Genomic DNA, 16,001 nt, shown 5'->3' on the forward strand with positions numbered 1-16,001 from the left:
ACATACTACTGTCAGAAGTGGAATTTTACTAATAAGTACCTTGGTATATGTATATTTTATTTTCTAGTAAAACACATTTATTACCACTTGTACTTTTAAATCTGTGGCCTAATTTTATATGATTATTTTTCAACATGAAATTTAGTATCATTTTGTCAAATTATAAAATGGAGTTCCATTGCATTTATTGATTTATTTAGGGACAGATGACCCTGATGCTGGGAGGGATTGGGGGCAGGGGGAGAAGGGGACGACAGAGGATGAGATGGCTGGATGGCATCACTGACTCGATGGACATGAGTTTGAGTGAACTCCGGAAGTTGGTGATGGACAGGGAGGCCTGGCGTGCTGTGATTCATGGGGATGCAAAGAGTCGGACATGACTGAGCGACTGAAATGAACTGAACTGAACTGACATTGTTATACTAGAATTTTATTAAGATATGATTTTAAATAATGAAATTTTAGCCCACCTTTTCAATTTGAATATCAATTTTTTAAATTTCTTCACGACATTCTAAATGCAAATATGCCCAGTTTTTTAACTTTCTGCTTGAAGCTAATGGACAGAGTCCTTTAAAAATAACATATGTATTTCTCTATCCCTTATTTTATATTTTTTAAATCAGAAAATAATGTTGAATTTTATTTGTCATTCTGTCCATTTTAATTTTCCTTTAACTAATGTTTTATTTTATGTCTACTAGGCGCCAGACAGTCATGTTTTGTAGGTATTACAATCATAATGAACAAAAGAGAGAGACCATTTCCAAGCTCCAATGAAGCTTATAACCTGTATTATTCAAGGTCCTAACAAGAAACAGATGGCACACTCAAAAGGGGCCATTCAAGCAATTATGCTGAACAAAGATACAAAAATATGGGCAGGGTCCAGAACAACAAAGTAGGGGAAAGCATACCTGGGTAGCAAGATTATAAAGTTACAAAGGGAGACAGTGCTTTCCAGAACCCAGAGTATAAGCCCTGTCTTGGAGAGTTTTGAACAGAGGAGCTGTTACAAATAAAAGAATGGAGTCTGGAGCACCTGCAGCACAGAAGGGAGAGAAGGAGAGGAATTAATACAGTGACCTCTCTCCTTCCACCATCAGATAGCTTGCCAGTATCTTCCTTTAATTAGAACCAACCTGAAGTCAGAGGGCAAGGAATCCCAACCAAGCCAGGTTTTCTGGAACACATAATAAGATGGAGAGGGAGAACAAATTGATCAATCTATAATGACAAATGGAGAATAACTAGCACATAATATGTAGAAACTAGCATATAAGTAGATGAGTATTATATAGAGTAACAAGGGCTATGACAGAGGAAATACTGAATCACATGGAAACATTTAAAAGAGGCATCTCTGATTTGCTGTCCCGTAGCATCTCTTCTCAGAGAAGGCAATGGCACCCCACTCCAGAACTCCTGCTGGAAAAATCCCATGGACGGAGGAGCCTGGAAGGCTGTGGTCCATGGGGTTGCTGAAGGTCAGACACGACTGAGCGACTTCACTTTCATTTTTTACTTTCATGCATTGAGGAAGGAAATGGCAACCCACTCCAGTGTTCTTGCCTGGAGAATCCCAGGGATGGGGGAGCCTGGTGGGCTGCCGTCTATAGGGTCACACAGAGTCGGACACGACTGAAGTGACTTAGCAGCAGCAGCAGCAGCAGCATCTCTTCTGTTTTGCTCTAGTTAAATCCATTTCTGAATCTGTACTCATTTTCAGTATTTTAAAAATACTTTATTATGAAAAAAATTTAATGTACACAGGAGTAAAGAGAACAGCATAATTGATCACCATGCACCCATCACATATCTTCAACAATCATCACTACGTTAGAATCTTGATTCTTTGATTCCCCACTAGTCTTTTTTATTTTATTAAATAAAGAGATGTTTAAAATAGATCCTAGTATTATGCTATTATACCAGAAAATATTTAAATATAAATCTTTAGCTGATTAGTTCAGTTCAGTTGCTCAGTCGTGTCCAACTTTTTGCAACCCCATGGACTGCAGAACGCCAGGCCTCTCTGTCCATCACCAACTCCCAAAGCTTGTTCAAACTCATGTCCATCAAGTTGGTGATGCCATCCAACCATCTCATCCTCTGTTGTGTTTCAACAGGTCACCTAATGATTATAGCATCAGCTGATTATTGTTGTCAGGATGTATCATTCCTTTAGGGGTTACAGAATGAATATTTTCTCATTATATATTCCTCTTGAGTTTATCACTGGTAACTGTTTTTTTAAAGAAGCACTATTCTTCATGAAATATTTGTTTACCCTGAAATATTCTGGAAAGGAAGGATAAATGCTTGATTATTCCTCATATTATTCCTCATTTTTCAGTACAAAGAATTGCTGCTTTAGCAAATTTTAGTGGTTTGCAAAGAAATGTTATAAATTTTTGTATTTTCCTCCATCTTATGCGTTTTAGCTCATTGCAGTCTTTATTGCTCAAATGGTGCCATTGTTTTGGGCCAGTAGGATTTCCCTCAAGTTAACTTCTACATTCAGATTTTACTCAACTTGAAATTAGTTTCTCTCTTTGAATTATACACTCTCTGACATTTATCCCCCTTTAAATACTATATTTTGCTATTAGACTGTTGGGATACTACATGAACATCCTTGAATGTTCCAGGCAGCAGCCACATATTTGCTAGTATTCACTGACTAATGTTTTAAGCTATTGCCAATTGACTCTGGTTGAGTTGTACATACCACTTAACTGAGATTTGTTTTTCAATAGCTCTACCTTGCTTATAAATTTAATCTCTACTCATTGGTATGGAACTTAGAGCCCTCCACAATTTATCCTTGAAGTGATTTCTCATTTCTACTTTGGCCTACCTCATTGCTGATCATTTGACTTTCTCAGGTTCTAAAAAGACAGCTGTGTGTTGGGTACCATCTTCAGTTCTAGGTTCATGGTAGTCTCTGAGCTAATTTAAGGAAGGCAAAATAGAGTTTGCAGTCAAAACAGTAGGAGATATGCTTGAATATTTTGTCAGTTCAACTAATTTCCTTTTTTCTGGTTCTGGGCTCACCAAAACAGTACAGAGAAGTGGTACAGAGTTGTCACTCCACTCTCCAGTGTATCTTCCTGAACCAGGGATCAAACCCAGGTGTCCCATATTGCAGGCAGATTGTTTACCATCTGAACCACCAGGGAAGCTAAGGCATAAGACAATCTAAATGTCCACTGATAGATGAATGGATAAAGAAAATGTAGTACTCTTTCCATAGGGGATTGGTTCCAAAAAGCCATGCAGGTACCAAATCTTCTGACGTTCAAATGCATTTTATATATGTTGTAGTACAACTAGTCCTCCATATCCATGGGTTCCACATTCCCCAGGTTCAACCAATCTTTATTGGATGATTGAATCTGCAGACAAGGAACCCACAGATATGGAGGGGCAACTATATGGACATACTAAGGAATATTATTCAACCTTAAAAGGGGAGGGAATTCTGCAGTATGCTATAACATGGATGGACTTTGAGGACATTATGTGGTGAGAAACAAGCTAGACATGGAAAGACAAGTATTGCATGATTTCATTTATATGTGTCCTTAGTCGTTCAGTCATGTTCCACTGTTTGTGACCCCTTGGCTCCTCTGTCCATGGGGATTCCCCAGGCAAGAATACTGGAGTGGATTGCCATCCCGTCCTCCAGGGGATCTTCCCAATCCAGGGATCAAACCCAGGTCTCCCAGATTGCAGGCAGATTCTCTACTGTCTGAGCCACCAGGGAAGTCCTCCTTTATACGAGGTATCTAAAATAGCCAAATACATAAAAATCAAATACTGCAATGGTACTTATGGAGAGGGGAGAATGGCCAGTAATTAATCAACATAATAATAGGCATGTTTCATAACATAATGGTCAATGTTTCAATAAGTAAGGTGAATAAGATTTAAAACCTGCTGTATGACAATGTACATATACTCAACAAAACTTTATTGTATACTTAAAATTTGTTGAGAGTAGATCTTATGTTAAGTGTTCTTACCACAATAAGATACAATTTTTTTAAAAAAAAGAATGTGGCTTTCATATTGGGTATATTACATATTTAATATAACTAAAGAAGCAACTTTAGAAGATGATCCTTAAGTGTGCATGAGTGCATATATACATTTTAAACTATTTACTAATAATAGCAGTAATATTCATTGGAAAAAAGTTGAAACTCAGATAAAAAATAAAAGACTGTAACACAACCTTCCAGAAATGACTGTTATTAACTCCTTCCACATGACCTATTACATGTCTGACAATTCTCATGAATTTTATTGTGATCATTTCTTCATTGCCATCTATGTTTTAGAACACATTTTAATTACTTTACCATACTTTATTTAAATATTTCTACATTGTAGGATGTTATGAATTTGCCCACTTACTTTTCTTTTAAATATTTCCAGTTCGATAATTTGAAACACTATCTCAGTGATTTACATGTTATTCCTTTGACTATTAGTGAGAGTTGAACATGCTTCTAAATGTTTGTTGGCTGGTGACATTTCTTTGGTTGGTTATTTGAAAATGTTCTTTGTCTAATTTTATTAAAGACAGTATCATCTCTCTTTCTAAAAAAAAAAAAAAAAAAAGCCAGGAGCAAAACCAAAATCAAATTACGGAGAAAATATATTTGTAGCATATCTGGCAGATAAAGTAGTATGATGGCCTCACGACAATGCTTCCTGCTTGAAGCTTTAGAAATGGGAGCTTGTTTGTAGTGATCCTGAGTAACAAATGTCAACTTTCCAAACTCAGCTTTAGGGATTAGATGATAACAGGAATACACTTGAAACAAAAGGATGCAAGGAGAGTCATTGTGCCCAGCTCCCGTTGGCAAATGAGATCAGCTACTAAAGTCTAATCGATGCCCCCAAACTGATTCTTTTTCCCCATCAGTAATTCAGGTTCCTGGCCTTTCATACTTATATTAACAGTTAAATGTCTCTAAGCCATCCAGAAAGGACTTTTGAATCAGAATGTGATCCTTATACCAGTGACTCATCTTAGAAATGTATTTCTGACATTACAAGATTAATGCTTTTAAGAAGAATGAAAAAACCCTCATTTGGCATAGGTATAAAAATCTTAAAATAATATTAATTTTTAAATCACCATTATTATAGCTAGTAATAATTATATTCCATATTAACATCTAATTTTACACTTATCTGATTTTATCCTCACAGCAACCTGAAAAGCTAGACAGGGTAGGCATTTTCATTCTCTTTTTATAAATGAATTAAGATCCGGAAGACACTGAATAAAAGCAAAGATCATACTATTAATTACTAGCAGAGAAGAGACTCAAATTCTGTCCCTCTGATTTCAAATTCTTTTCTCCATTTTCTTTAATACTACTGTTCTGCCCTCGTGTCACTACATCATTGTCAGAGTTCTAAGCTTTTGTTGATAGCCCATGTGGCTATTGGTAATGTTTTTTTACACCTCTCTGTTGACCAATTATCTCTTAAAACCATTACGATTTAGTAATACATATAAGACAGGAATTTTCATTAGAAAATTTCTCAAGGGAACTAAAAGGGTAGAAACATCTTTCAGAGAAGGTATGCAAAGTAAAGTTCTCTGAGTTATTTTGACCTAATATATTTTATACTCGAGTACACCCATGGCATTGTCCATACAGCTCCCTGTGCCTGAAACAGATGCTCTTATTCTCTCTATTCCTTCTCTATTTCTCTTTCTCATTCTCTCTCTCTCCCCCCTGCCATCCTTCTGTCCTTCTGTCCACTACTTATTCTCTAAGCCTTACCTCATATATCATCAACCTTCATCAACCTTTCCCTTTATCTCCTACAAACTGACAGTGATAGTTTCTATCTCTGAACACATATAGCAGTTAGTGAAATTTATCTTTTATTTCAAAACTATATGAGCAGTTCTATTCCTTATCTGACTATGAAATGCTTTATGGTTGTGCCAGGCATATACAAATGCACATCATTAAGGAAAATAATATGCAGATATATATCTGGAGTTACTGACATAGGCAATTGAAATCTGTATATCAGCCTCTAAAATGAGTTTAAGTTACAGCCCCAAAACTGCCTATGGATATTAAAGTACATCCTGCATTCCTAATAACTGGCATGTAGCTGAGAACAATCCACAAAGACCTGAATAATCTGACCCAGGGCCCTTGGGAATCTGATTATAATTCAAAATCCAACTTTGACTTAATGACCTTATCCGTGGCTAGTTCTCTAAATTCAGTGATGGCAATGTTTATCAACACCATCTTCTAATTGAAGGGTTTGTTTTTTTTTTTGCCTTTTTGAATATGTCCAACAGTATAACTTATATAAGTAGCAGCAATAGAAGCAGAAAACACTTGTGTTCAAATAACATTTGGGACTGACTTTACAATCTGCTGTTGGATTTACTCTAGGATACTGTGCTGCTTTTCTTCCTTCCCTAACATAGTTCTTCCATGCTAAAAAGTTCTAATATCTAGACATAATACATAGTGCTGCAGTTGTAAATAACAACGCAAAAGTCAGGTGTGAGTGACTTGAGCCCCTAAGTAAGAAATTGTTTGCAAAAGCAAGATTCTTTCTCCTTTTTAGGTCTCTGTTATTACCTCTGTACAAGTTAAGTTGTATTAGATCAGAGGTTTCCAAGTCATTATGTGCAGGAGAATCTTCTGGAAATTAAAAAAATAAAGACTTTTATCTCCACCACCCCAGTCTCATAGAATGAGAATCTCTAAGGAGCAAGCATTATAATATATCTAGTTCATAGATTCCTGTTGAGAAACAGTAGGCTACATGATCTCTAAGGTCTCAGGAATCACTAGTTTCATAATCTCTGAATATATATAGGTAATTCAAATGAGGACAGGAAAATGCTTTTTTATCCATCTAGAATCATTAAACAATAGAAAGAATGCTTAAATGAGCATCAAGAGATCTGGAATGAATCATGGCTTTTCTATATGTTCTTCTTTTCTATAGCTTCAGTTTTCTCATCTGTAAAATAAAATAATGGCATTACATGATAGTATAACCTGTGATGCCTTGCAAATTGTACCTGTAGAGGTTCAAACCACACAAATGGAGATGAAGGCAACAGTACAGACAACAGAGATGAAATAGATGACATATAACTTATTGGTGTTCTAATTTAGTACAGACTGATTGATGTTCTAATTTAGAATATGTGAATACATATCATATATATGTATGCATTGGTATATTACATATATATTCACAGACACACTTTTATGTAAACCTCACTAAATTGCAGAATTTTTTTTGTTAATGTTGTTAGTCTAAATGGAAGGATCCATCATTTTTTCCTTTTGCCACCAAATATGATAGGTGAATACATTATAACTCAGAAGATGTGGGCCTATCCCAATGCTAAAACCTAAACAAATTACTCCCTGAAGTTAGTCATTAGAAAGTAGCTTCGAGAAGGATGGAGGCTAGGAAGTCAAATGCCTGGCTCTTCTCTGTGTTAAAGTTGGGAGAATCTGTCTTGTCCATTACCCTCTATGGTCACCTGAGATGAATGAGCTAGAAGATGACCCTTTCGGGAGCAGTATTTTGAAGTGACTCATTTTGTGTTGACATGGGTTCAAAAGTGACAAGAGTCTAGACATTGCTTTAGAGTGACAGGGAGCAAAACATGGCATGTGGATTATTCTGAGCAAAGTCAAAGTCCTCTAGACTCAAGAAGAGGTTTTCACCTCATCCTTACCTGCCTTTAAAAGAACTTAGATGAAGGGCCTATACCAGCAGAAAGCTTATACCAAAGTAACTTTTTATATCAGAGAAATTTCTGTGCACTTCCTCGCAAACATATATCTACCAAACACTGGCTCTTATCTTCCTGGGTTTTATCTTCCTTCCCTTTGAGACCCCAGACCTGTAGCCCCTTCTCCTTCACTCAGTAGAAGCTCATGGTGTATAAGTTTCAATTACCTGGCCACCAGGAGACTTTTGTGTGTTTCTGGGAATTCTGTATGTATGAAATTAAATTTCTGTTTCTCCTATTAAAGAAAGAAAGAAAATAGCTTCCAACCTCTGCTGAAATAAATGTAATGCAACTTCAATTTTATGATGAGTTTTCTATTTAATATTAAGGACTTGTTTGATTAACAAGACTGGGATATCTATCAGGATAAATAACCAGGAGCCTCAGGGAGAACTACAAACCTGAAGATGTGGACCAGTGATAATTAGGGAATTCAAATGAGCCTCCTGAAAGGTTGTTGTTGAGCCATGAAAGATGCTGGGATTCTTGCCATCCAGAGGAGAAGAATTCAATCCTGGGACAGGCTTGATGGCTCAGAACTTTTGTGTAATAAAGTTTTATTAAAGTATGAAAGAGATAGAGAAAGCTTATGCATAGACATCAGAAGGGGGCAGAAAGAGTGACTCCCTGCTAGTCTTTAACAGGAAGTTATATACCTACTAGGAGGCTTCAATTGCACGTGAACCGTGAACTTCCAAATGTTCAAGCTGGATTTAGAGAAGACAGAGGAACCAGAGATCAAATTGCCAACATCCACTGGATCATTGAAAATCAGGAGAATTTCAGAAAAACATCTACTTCTGCTTTATTGACTACACAAAAGCCTTTGACTGTGTGGATCACAACAAACTGTGGAAAATTCTTCAAGAGATGGAAATATCAGACCACCTTACCTGCCTCCTGAGAAATCTGTATGCAGGTCAAGAAGCAACAATTAGAACTGGACGTGGAACAACAGACTGGTTCCAAATAAGAAAAGGAGTATGTCAAGGTTGTATATTGTCACCCTGCTTATTTAACTTCTATGCAGAGTACATCATGAGAAATACTGGGCTGGATGAAGTACAAGCTGGAATCAAGATTGCTGGGAGAAATATCAATAACCTCAGATATGCAGATGATACCACCCTTATGGCAGAAAGCAAAAGACTAAAGAGCCTCTTGATGAAAGTGAAAGAGGAGAGTGAAAAAGTTGGCTTAAAGCTCAACATTCAGAAAACTAAGATCATGGCATCTGGTCCCATCACTTCATGGCAAATAGATGGGGACACAATGGAAACAGTGACAGACTTTTTTTAAGGGGGGCTCCAAAATCACTGAAGATGGTGACTGCAGCCATGAAATTAAAAGACACTTGCTCCTTGGAAGAAAACCTATGACCAACCTAGACAGCATGTTAAAAAGCAGAGACACTACTTTGCCAACAAAGGCCCATCTAGTCAAAGCTATGGTTTTTCCAGTAGTCATGTATGGATGTAAGAGTTGAACTATAAAGAAAGCTGAGCGCCGAAGAATTGATGCTTTTGAACTGTGGTGTTGGAGAAGATTTTGAGAGTCCCTTGGACTGCAAGGAGATGCAACCAGTCCATCCTAAAGGAAATTAGTCCTGAATATTCATTGGAAGGACTGATGCTGAAGCTGAAGCTCCAATATTTTGGCCACCTGAAGTGAAGAGCTGACTCATTTGAAAAGACCCTGATGCTGGGGAAAAAATGAAGGCAAGAGGAGAAGGGGATGACAGAGGATGAGATTTCTGAATGGCATGATGAGTTGACAGATGTGAGTTTGAGTAAACTCTGGGAGTTGTTGATGAACACGGAGGCCTGGCATGCTGCAGTTCATGGGGTCGCAAAGAGTTGGACACGACTGAGCGACTGAACTGAACTGAATTAGAAAAAGGAAATGTCTCAAAACTCAGAGAATGGCACCAGGCCCCTCACCCACAACATGCATTTTGACATAACATTGGCACAAGGTGAGTCATCCCAGGCCATAAAATGATTGACATAAATCTTGAAGAAAGGCAGGTTTCCTACCAAATACATAGTCTCATTAACATAGCTTAAGAGAACTTTTGCATGAAGAAAACATACTGGTTTGTTGCATAAAACATACTGGTTTGTCAAGTAGGTTCTGAGTCTTAGGTGGAATTGATTTGAAGAAAGACAGCTGCTGCTGCTAAGTAGCTTCAGTCGTGTCCGACTCTGCGCGACCCCATAGACGGCAGCCCACCAGGCTCCCCATCCCTGGGATTCTCCAGGCAAGAACACTGGAGTGGGTTGCCATTTCCTTCTCCCATACATGAAAGTGAAAAGTGAAAGTGAAGTCGCTCAGTCGTATCTGACCCTAGCGACCCCATGGACTGCAGCCTACCAGGCCCCTCCGTCCATGGGATTTTCCAGGCAAGAGTACTGGAGTGGGTTGCCATTGCCTTCTCCCGTCTTTCTGCTGATTAGGGTCAATTATTCTTACCATCATCGTGACTTGTTTTCTTGCCTGCTAGTCCTTTGGCACACGGACTTCAGCGTACTGACTTATAGCTCCATCAGCTCTGACTTAAAGTTTAATGGGACCCTTATTGTATCCCTGGAAAGACTGTGCCCCCTTTGCGGAACAAGACCTACAATGTGGTGGACCTCAGAAATGAGGGAACAGAAAGCATAAAATCCCTGAATGGTCAACAGGGGTACTGTTAAGTGGGACCACGACTGCTTCCACTCCTCGGTTCTCAGACCTCTGTGTTCTTCCTGGTGAGGACACAGCACCATATTGGAGCCTTTAATACATACACTACATCTCTCAGGATGGCACTGCATCCTTTCAGAGTGTTGTCCCCAAACTAGTGCTTCAGCTGTGCCTTTAGAAAGCCAACCCGGGATTCTATGAAGTTGGCTTCTTTTGACTGGAGCCTATTATACAGAGTGAAGTAAGCCAGAAAGAAAAACACCAATACAGTATACTAACGCATATATATGGAATTTAGAAAGATGGTAACGATAACCCTGTATGCGAGAGAGCAAAAGAGACATAGATGTGTAGAACAGTCTTTTGACTGGTGTCAAATGTTACATATTGACTTTCTTAGTTCTGTTTATGTACTAAAACTTATTTTTGACTTATTTTATTTGTTCCAAGGGCCAGGAGAGGGAGGAGAGAGGCCATGCTGGTTCATGGGAAGAATTTGGACTGTATTCAGTTCAGTTCAGTTCAGTTCAGTTCATTTCAGTCGCTCAGTCGTGTCCGACTCTTTGTGACCCCGTGAATCGTAGCATGCCAGGCCTCCCTGTCCATCACCAACTCCCGGAGTTCACTCAGACTCACGCCCATCAAGTCAGTGATGCCATCCAGCCATCTCATCCTCTGTCGTCCCCTTCTCCTCTTGCCCCCAATCCCTCCCAGCATCAGAGTCTTTTCCAATGAGTCAACTCTTTGCATGAGGTGGCCAAAGTATTGGAGTTTCAGCTTTAGCATCATTCCTTCCAAAGAAATCCCAGGGCTGATCTCCTTCAGAATGGACTGGTTGGATCTCCTTGCAGTCCAAGGGACTCCCAAGAGTCTTCTCCAACACCACAGTTCAAAAGCATCAATTCTTTGGCGCTCAGCCTTCTTCACAGTCCAACTCCTACATCCATACATGACCACAGGAAAAACCATAGCCTTGACTAGACGAACCTTTGTTGGCAAAGTAATGTCTCTGCTTTTGAATATGCTATCTAGGTTGGTCATAACTTTCCTTCCAAGGAGTAAGCGTCTTTTAATTTCATGGCTGCAGTCACCATCTGCAGTATTGAACACTGTTAAAGATCCTTAAGAAATTGGGTAAACCACATATAGAAACTGTGGGAGAATACTTCAGCTCTCTGAAGAGCCTCTTGAGAAATCTGTATGCATGTCAGGAAGCAACAGTTAGAACTGGACATGGAACAACAGACTGGTTCCAAATAGGAAAAGGAGTATGTCAAGGCTGTATATGGTCACCCTGCTTATTTAACTTCTATGCAGAGTACATCATGAGAAACGCTGGACTGGAAGAAGCACAAGCTGGAATCAAGATTGCTGGGAGAAATATCAATAACCTCAGATATGCTGACACCACCCTTATGGCAGAAAGTGAAGAGAAACTAAAAAGGCTCTTGATGAAAGTGAAAGTGGAGAGTGAAAAAGTTGGCTTAAAGCTCAACATTCAGAAAACAAAGATCATGGCATTTGGTCCCATCACTTCATGGCAAATAGATGGGCAAACAGTGGAAACAGTGTCAGACTTTATTTTGGGGGCTCCAAAATCACTGCAGATGGTGACTGCAGCCATGAAATTAAAAGATGCTTAGTCCTTGGAAGGAAAGTTATGACCAACCTAGATAGCATATTCAAAAGCAGAGACATTGCTTTGCCAACAAAGGTCCGTCTAGTCAAGGCTATGGTTTTTCCAGTGGTCATGTATGGATGTGAGAGTTGGACTGTGAAGAAGGCTGAGCGCCGAAGAATTGATGCTTTTGAACTGTGGTGTTGGAGAAGACTCTTGGGAGTCCCTTGGACTGCAAGGAGATCTAACCAGTCCATTCTGAAGGAGATCAGCCCTGGGATTTCTTTGGAAGGAATGATGCTAAAGCTGAAACTCCAGTACTTTGGCCACCTCATATGAAGAGTTGACTCATTGGAAAAGACTCTGATGCTGGGAGGGATTGGGGGCAGGCGGAGAAGGGGACGACAGAGGATGAGATGGCTGGATGGCATCACTGACTCGATGGACGTGAGTCTGAGTAAACTCCGGGAGTTGGTGATAGACAGGGAGGCCTGGCGTGCTACGATTCCTGGGGTCGCAAAGAGTTGGACACGACAGAGCGAGTGAACTGAACTGATCACCATCATCATTAGTTGTCACTCTATAACACCTTAGTTTAATATGCAATAGATTTTCTAATGGTAGTGCATGCTGTTTTGTATAAACATATATTTGTACAAATATTTATACAAAAAATAGTCATTCTACCTATCAAAGAAAAGAAGGAGACTGGCTACATATACAATTAAAATTACTTTAGCAAGAGCTGATCCATGTGGAATCACTGCTTAAAATGAAAAGGAAAGAAAGAAATTGTTATGATAACTGTGTTTTAACTTTATGTATCAATGACATATTTGTCAATCATATTGGTTTCCCATAGAGGAATAGAAAAGAAAATCAGATATGTCTAAAGAAATCAGAAATGTCATTTTAAGCAAATAAAAAAAACCCTGAGAATAGATTGCACAGTCTGTGAAAACAAGTACAAATTAAATACCTACTGAGTGCCTGGCTCCCTTATTTCACCTGCCTCCTGTGCTTAGTCAAAGAACCTCTCTCCTGTATTGTGAAGAATCTGAATTTCTGGCTCAGTATGACACTTGCAATCTATTTGGTTGAAAGAAGAGTAGCCATACTTTGCTAATTAAATGATGCATTTATTGTTTTGATTTATGCGGTACCATCTCAGAGGGATTTGATTAGAGGGCTATTTGTGAATTTTATAAGGCCATATTCCTTATATCCCATTTGATGTATCGTTTAGGTATAGCATAGGCTACATCAGAATCTTTCCAGATTTTTCTCTGTAGAACAACAGTCTCATTTCTCATCATGGCTGGAATTAAAAAGAAAAAGAAATTATTGTTGGTATAAACTGAATAAAAGAACAACAAGTGATATCACCATATTACTCATTCATTTCTTAAATCTGACAACCTGACTTTACTGTCCCTTTATCCTTCCTCACTATCTGTCCCTTCACTGGTGCAGGATAGGGTGGCTTAGCCAACCAGAGCTGAAAAATGCCTCAAGGTTCATGTCACCAATAGAAAGGGAAAGTGGCCTGGTAAAAATAGCACAGACTGTGAAAAGCAAGTATAGTAAAATGTTTAATTTTAATACCTAGATGATGGGTGTGTTCAATATGCAATTCTTCCAATGTTTCTGTACATGTGAAAATTTTCATGATAAAATGTTAGTAACAAAAGAAAAGTGGCTTAGGTAAGATTAGGCCTGAGAATTGACCACAAAATGATAATGTGGAAGTAATCAGAGACGTCAGCAAGAGTGGTGAGGATGCAAACCTGGTTGGAATGGATTTGAGAGACAGGGGAGGAAAAGAACTAGAGACAGTAAGTTTGAGCCACTCTTTTGAGGAGCTTTACTGTAAAGGGACAGCAAATTCACTGTAAATAGAGTAGCAGCGGGAGGGGACTGAGGGAAGGAGATGATGAGAGAAATGACATGTGCTTGTATGCAAATGGGAATGTCCTCCTCAAGGACAGGAGGGTGTCCTTGAGTTGGTGATGGGTAGAACCTTGTGCACAGGTGGAGGGGTTGGCCTTAACATGGTAGCAACGGGCAGGAGTGCAGAGATGACTACAGATGCAGGTAGAAGGGGGAAGTAGCGCTGGGAGCTGGTGGAATTTCTCTTTTGACCTTTGGTATTTTCTTAGTGAAAGAAGAAACGAGATCATCACCTGGGTGTGAGGCTGTGGAAAATGTTAGGGATTTGAGGGGGCAGGAAAATATATTAGACTGTATTCTAGGAGAATGGGAGAGTAAATGGACTAGGGAAATGGAATAGTGTATGTTTTAGGAAACAAGTCCTGGAAATTGAGTTTCTGGGTCAAAAATTACATGCGCATTCTTTTCTCTTGATAGATATTGACAACGTACTACTATAAAAGTTAAACCCATTTGTACACCTACAACTGATATATGAGCTTATCTGTTCACCTGTTTCTTTGGCAACACAGTATGTTATCAAACATTTTGGTTGATAGTTGAAAACCGATATTTTAGTGTACTTTTATTTATATATCTCTTCTTATGCCTGAAGTAGGCATCTTTTCATATGATTAAAAGGTGAGAGGATTTTTCCAGGAAACTACCTCTCAATCTTAAGAGGTAAACAATTCTCTTTCATCTCTATGACTAAACCTATACTGAGCCCCAGAGCCCCAGACCACAGAAGCTTAGGGGCAGGAAAGATTTTAAAAGAGGTCTGGAGTTTTGTCCAAGCTCACAAGAAACAAGTGAGGGTTAGAAGAAGGACCATAAGCCAGGATTTCCAGTGTCCTGGCCAGGACTCAAGTTCTGTGGTCTTGGAGAAGACAAGTGATGAAGCATTCATACATGAGCTTTTGGAGGATGAATCAGTCCATGTGTTTGTGATGGATGAGGATGGCTGAGGAGCAGTGGTCTGCTCATAGCTGGCATTTAGCAAACATGCAGAAAGGAAAGAAGGGAGAGCTTTGCAGAACACAGCAGTGGCCTTCTGGTTCATTCAGTCAGTTCAGTTCAGTCGCTCAGTCGTGTCCGACTCTTTGCGACCCCATGAATCGCAGCACGCCAGGCCTCCCTGTCCATCACCAACTCCCAGAGTTCACTCAGACTCACATCCATCGAGTCAGTGATACCATCCAGCCATCTCATCCTCTGTTGTCCCCTTCTCCTCCTGCCCCCAATCCCTCCCAGCATCAGAGTCTTTTCCAATGAGTCAACTCAAGTGGTCTAATAGGTTCCAGGAGAGAAAGCCAAGACTGAAGGAAAAACTTGCAGAAGTGCACAGGACTGCAGTGTCTGACTATGTAATCTCTGTGTTGCACAGAGGACCCTGGTGGGTGAGAGCCGGCAGGAAGGCCGGAAGATCAGCCTCGGATTCCATTTGCTGTGTCATGAGCCCACAGGCTATGCAAACCCAGAGAGGATTTGCATTTCTCCTATGTCCAGCCAGAGGGAGCTTTACCAATTTGTTACCCCAGAGAGACTTCATTTCCACATCCGTCTGTCCTGAGGGGGTGCCTTTCTCTAATTTGAATAAAAAGGCTGTGCAGCAAAAGGTCCCTGACAATGGCTGTGGGCCCTCACACACCTTCCCAGGCCCTCAAGTTCCAAGAATTGTGTGGAAAGACTGGAGTCAGGGCTAGCAGTTACACAGCTGTGGAAGGAGTTAAGAGGGAGGGGACTGAGTAGAGATAGGTTTAGGGAGATAAGGACATAACTTGGAATTATACAAGAAGCTGAAAATGTGCTTTTTCCATAGCCAAAATGCTGAATGTTAATAAAATTAATGTAATGTACTCCATATCCAGCATAATAATTTACTGTATTTACAAAATTATCAGAAACTATTCACATTGAATGTGTGCTGTCATTAACATGGAACATTAA

Source organism: Bos javanicus, chromosome X (genome assembly GCF_032452875.1).
Source record: "Bos javanicus breed banteng chromosome X, ARS-OSU_banteng_1.0, whole genome shotgun sequence".
Lineage (NCBI taxonomy): Eukaryota > Metazoa > Chordata > Mammalia > Artiodactyla > Bovidae > Bos > Bos javanicus.